Source organism: Camelus bactrianus, chromosome 5 (genome assembly GCF_048773025.1).
Source record: "Camelus bactrianus isolate YW-2024 breed Bactrian camel chromosome 5, ASM4877302v1, whole genome shotgun sequence".
NCBI classification, from domain to species: Eukaryota; Metazoa; Chordata; class Mammalia; order Artiodactyla; family Camelidae; genus Camelus; species Camelus bactrianus.
In genome coordinates, this window is record NC_133543.1 from 51,695,425 (window position 1) to 51,701,252 (window position 5,828).

Sequence of the window (5,828 nt, forward strand, 5' to 3'; positions counted from 1 at the left end):
CCACGCACGCGCACACGCGTCCGCCAGCCAGCGGCCCGGGGCCGAGCTGCAACCGCGGCCCCGCGCACGGGTTCCGCTGGCGCCCGAGCTCCTCCTCCGCCTGCACCGCGGTGCTGTCCGCGCCAGCAGGAGGAGACAAACAGCTGGGCCTTCTCTCAGCCTGTCGCATGGCCATTATCCTCTAGTTTGTCCTTGAGTATCGCCAGGCCGCCAAAGGAAGGAGGAAGAAAGAGGGTGAAAGTGAGGGTGAAAGTCACAGTCACTTTGTTTTAATGCCCAGTGTGGCCTTTTCTGCCTCCTGTCGCCCAAACCTATTCTCAGAAGGTAGCAACCTACACTCATCTTTGCTTTCTTTGCCGCTCGTATGCCCTAATTTGTTTCCCTCTTTTTAGGTCAACTGTGTCACTCATCTCAACTCTCACAGGCTGGTGACGTCAGAGAAGCCCAAAAGAGAGAGTTTAGATTAAGGAATAGACGTGGTGTCAAATGCGGGAAAGAAATTAGGCTTCCATAGAGCAGGAGGAGAAGACAAGTTGTAGTGGATTGTGGACTAAACGGAAGTTAAGGAAGTAGAAAGAGTAAATGTGAACAATTCTTAAGAAAAGTGGCTACGAAAGGAGGAGTTGATGCTTAGTAAGGTTTGGGGAAGCTTTTTTTTTTTTTTCAATTGAGAGAATTCGTGAACATACCTAAATTCAGACAGAATAGAGGTAGTAGAAATGTAGGAGTTCAAAACACAAGTTACAATCCTGAGAAGAAAGGATCCAGTGCTTAAGTGAAAGGATTGTCCTTAATTTGGGGAACGGCCTCGTCTTTTCATTACCAAAGGAAGAAAAAAAGGAGTGGATGGTGGAGGATGAAGTAGAGGGAGTGGTGTCTGAGGCTGCTGCTTCCTATGGAAAGAAGAATTCAAAGTAATCTGTTATGAGGATTAAATGAGCTAACATGCGTAATGTTCTTAGCGCATAAAGTTAGTCCATTCTTTGTCACATAACAAATGCCCAATAAATGTTTGGTGGTGGTGGTGGTATCTGTTGAGAGGGAGGAGCTAGAGGAAGCAGTTTGAGCCAAATGGATGATCCAGACTAGCCGGATATATGGAAGGACAATTGACCCATCTGAGGTAAAGGCTTTTTTTTTTTCTATTTTTCAAAATTAAATTAAAATTAGTATTTTGAGGTAATTGTAGATTCATAGGGAATCATTAAAAAAACCAGCACCTAGAGATCCTGTGTGTATCTTTTACCCAGTTTCCTCTAAGGATAATACTTTGCAAAACTGTAGTACAGTATCACAACCAGGAAATTGACAAATACAGTCAGGACATAGCATTTCCATCACTGCAAAGATCCTTCATGTTGCCATTTTGTAGCCACACCCATTTCACTCCGCCCCCAACCCCTCTTAACCCCTGGCAACCATTAATCTGTTCTGTTTTTAGAATCTTGTCATTTCAAAATTTTTATATAAATGGAGGCATACAGTATACAAACTTTCGGTACTGGCTTTTTTCTACTCAGCATAATTTTCTGGAGATCTTTCCATGTTGTTGTGTGTGTCAATAGTTTGTTCCTTTTTTACTGCTTCGATACGGATGTACCACAATTTGTTTAAATGTTTACCCATCGAAGAACATCTGGGTTGCTTCAAGTTTTGTTTTTTGTTTGTTTTTTTTAGCAAGATAACCAACACGCAGACTTTAATAAGTCCTTGAAATACAAAAGAAGATGGGGCTGGGTCTAAGGATAATAGAAACATAACTGCTGAGTGTCACATTCTTCAAGTTTTTGTCTGTTATGAATGAAGTTGCTATGGAAACCTGTGTACAGTTTCCATAGCAACTTTATGGAATTGTGAACATAAGACTTCATTTCTCTGAAATAAATGCCTGGGAGTACGATTGCCGGGCCCTATGGTAATTGCGTGTTTAGTTTTTTAAGAAACTGCCAAACTGTTTTCCATAGTGGGTCTACCATTTTACATTCCCAACAGCAATATGAGTGATGTAGTTTCTCTGCATCTTAGCCAGCATTTGGTGTTGCCACTATTTTTCATTTTAGCTATTTAGATACATGTGTAGTGATATATCATTGTGGTTTTAATATGCACTTCCTTAGTAGCTAATGATGTTGAATTTTTTTATATGCTTCTTTACCATCTGTATATCCTTTCTGGTGAAATGTCTGTTCATTTCTTTTGCTCATTTTCTAACTGAATTGTTTGTTTACTGTTGAGCTTTGGGATTTTTTTATATATTCTAGACACTAGACCTTTGTCAGATAGTGGTTTCCAAATATTTTCTCTCAGTTTGTAACTTGTCTTTTATCCTCTTAGTCTTTTGCGAAGCAAAAGTTTTAAATTTTGATGAGGTCCAATTTATCATTTTCTTGTTATGTATAGTGCTTTGATGTCAAGCCTAAGAACTCTTTGTCTAGCCTTAGAACTAAAAAAAGATTTGCTTCCATGTTTTTTTTGTGAAGGTTTTATAGTTTTCCATTTTTAAAATTAATCCATTTGAGTTTGTCTTGTATAAAATGTCACATTTAGGTAGAGGCTTTTTTTTTTTCTTCCTTAGGAATGTCCATTTGCTTCAGCACCAATTGTTTAAAAGGCTATACTTTCTCCATTGTTGTTTTTGCATCTTTGTAAAAATTTAGTTGAGTTTACTGGTGTGGGTAAATTTCTGGCTTTTCCAATGTTCCATTGCTCTATGTGTCCATACATCCTCCAATACTGCATAGTCTTGATTACTGAAGTTATATAATAAATCTTGAAATTGGGTAGGCTGATTCCTATCACTTTTTTCTTCTTTCTATGAATTATTTTAGCTATTCTAATTCCTTTGCCTTTTCATGTAGATTTTAGAGTAATATTGTTCTGTCTGTATTACATAAAATTTCTATGATATTTTAATAAGGATGAGTTAAATCTACATTTGTTTGTGGAGAATTGACATGTTAACTATATTGAATCTTCCAGTCCATGAATGCAGTCTCTTTCAGTTTATTTAGACCTTCATTTTCTTTCATCAGTGTTTTGTAGTTTTCTGCATGTAAGTGTTGTACATATTTTGTTAGATTTATACCTAAGTATTTAATTTTTATTTTGCAATGTGTAAGTGATTTGCATCTAAAATTTTGTTGTGCACTCGTTCATTGATAACAAATAGAAATATAGTAGATTTTTGTATTTATCTTGTATCCTGCAATCTTAGTAAACTCATTTATTAGTTTTAGGAAGTTTTGGGTTTTTTGTTTTGTTTGTTTGTTTTTGTGTGTGTGTGTGTGTGTGTTTTTTTTTTTTTTTTTTTTGACTGCTGAGCGGATTTTATTTTTGCACACAAGAATGCAGGACAACAGAAGGCTTATCTTTAAACTGAGCTCTCAGTGGCAAGGTGACTCCTGTCCTGAAAAGGGCTGAGGCATCCTAAATTTCAAGAGGTCCAGGTTGAGGTCTAAGAAGGTGTACGTGCTGTCGTCATGATGCTGGAGATTCTTGTAGGTGGTGTTGTGGAGGCGGAGGCATGTGCAGGCCCCTGTGTGTGGTCCAGGCCTTCCACTGGGGTGGCTGAGTCTTCCATGATTTCGTCCTTTTCCTCAAGCTTCAGTCCTGCTGTCTTTTCATCCAATGCGTCTGTTATGAACAGGAACTGGCTTCAAATTTTTTATTGGTAACTGATCTTCCAACTCCTCCTTAGTCTTCAAGAGTCTGTCTGCTACTGGCTTTCCCACATTTTCGTTTCTGAGCAGGGCAAAAGCCGCCTCCCCGTCAGGTTCTGGTACTTGATTTTCTCCACGTCGTCCTCCAGTCCCAGGAGGAGTCGCCTGCAGCTGTGTTCCTGTTCTAGTTTCTGTCTATGGGGTGGGCGCTGGGTCGCCGTCCGGTCGTGTGGAAAATCCGGATTTTGTATGGTTAGATGAGACTTTTTTAACTTCAACTGCCTTCTGGCTTCCTTTATCGATGTCATTTGCTCTACCTGTTCTGTGCAATTGTTTTTCCTTTCCACTTTGGTTTGTAAACTCTTCACCCTCTTGTGACGTGGGTGCTGTGGTTTTTGGTTTGGTGTCTTTTCTATCCTCTAAAGGCTTCCTGGAAGCCCCTTTCTTCTTTGCCTGGCGGGGTCTCTCTGGAGAGCTGAGGTCTGCATGTGGCTGCAGTGACACCCCAATTTGGGGGGATCCATTTTCAAGGGAACGGGGGGCCTCTGCTTTGGGGAACCCTCTTCTGCCTCTGCATTTCACTGGATGGTCAGCTCCTTGGCTGTCACCCTCCTCATCGGACTCCGAGTCAGAGGAGCTGGACGAGGACGAGGACAAGTCACCTGTCCCTCTCCTGCTCCCCGGGACTGCGTCTGAATTAGAACCTTGTTTTCTGGATGGAGACAACTTTTTGAGGAAACTCTACCAAAGTCTTTCTTGACAAACACGTCGGAAGCCCTTCCTCTGTGACCATCAGGCTGTCACCGGGGTTGGGGTTAGCTACCGTCCTGCCTCCGTTCACAACTGACCGGGAAGAACTGGGTGGAGGTTAAGTTTTTAGACAATTCAGCTGCTGGTGGGGTGGCTAGTGGCTTTCCCCTCTCCTTTGGTTCCTCATTTTTTGGTGGACTTTGCTTCTTGGGATTTGGTGGCAGTCCCTTTTCATTCTTTCCTGATTCTGCAGAGAGAGAAACTGTAGGAGCAAGTCCTCGAAACACTCGGGCTTCTAGCACGGTCTTCAGCGCTCCTGCTCGTCCTTGCCGCCAGGGCTGCGACTCGGCGCGGGCCGGGCGGGCGGAGGCCGCACCGCACGGACGCGGGAAGTTTTTTGTTTTGTGTTTGGTATATTCCTTGGAGTTTTCTATGTAGAAAATCATGTCAGCAACTAGAAATAAATTTACTTCTTCCTTTCTCATTTCTGCGGCTTATCATTCCCTTGCTTGTCTTACTGCACCATCACTTCTAGTGCTATGTTGAGTAAGAGTGGTGAGAGCCGACATCTTTGCTTTGCTTCCAGTTTTGGAAGAAGAGCATTCATTCTTTCACCATTAAGTATGGTGTTAGCTGTAGGTTTTTTGTAACTATATATCATCAACTTGAGGAAGTTCTCTATTCCTTGTTTTCTGAAAGTTTTGATCATGAATGGGTGTTGAACTTTGTGAAAGGTCTTTTCTACATCAACTGATCTGATCGTGTGATTTTTCGTTTTTATCCTCTAATATGGTGGATTGCATTGATTGATTTTTCAAATACTAAACAAGCCTTGCATTCCTGGAATAAATCCTACTTGGTCAGGATGAAGAATTCTTATCCATTGTTGAATTCTATTTGCTAATGTTTTATTAAAGATATTTGCATCTATATTTATAATGAATATTTGTAATTTTCATTTTTTGTACTGGTTTTGTTTGGTTTTGGTTATCAGGATAATACTAGCTTCATAAAATGAATTGGATATGATCCTTTCTCCTCCATTTTCTGGAAGAGATTGCATACAATTGGTGTTAATTCTTCTTTATTTATTTATTTTAAACATTTTTTATTGATTAATAATCATTTTACAATGTTGTGAATTCTTCTTTAAATGTTTAATAAAATTCTCAAGTGAAACTATCTGGGCCTGAAAATTGGGGGGGATGGTAAATTATGAATTTAATTTCGTTACTAGTTATAGGGTTATTCAGATTCTCTGTTTCGTATTGGGTTGCAGTAATTTCTGTTTTTCAAGGAATTTGCTCATTTTATCCAAATTGTTAAATCTATGTGTGTAAAGTTGTTTATAGTATTTCCTTATTATCCTAGAGACTAGGTAAAAGTACATCTACTCTATTTTCCTGGAAGCAGAAGTAC

General features: G+C 40.0%; 1 pseudogene; it reads right to left on the reverse strand.

The window, feature by feature from the left end:
• Window positions 1-3,383: 3,383 nt before the first annotated feature.
• On the reverse strand, window positions 3,384-4,894 carry LOC105082010 (uncharacterized; annotated as a pseudogene).
• Window positions 4,895-5,828: the final 934 nt, after the last annotated feature.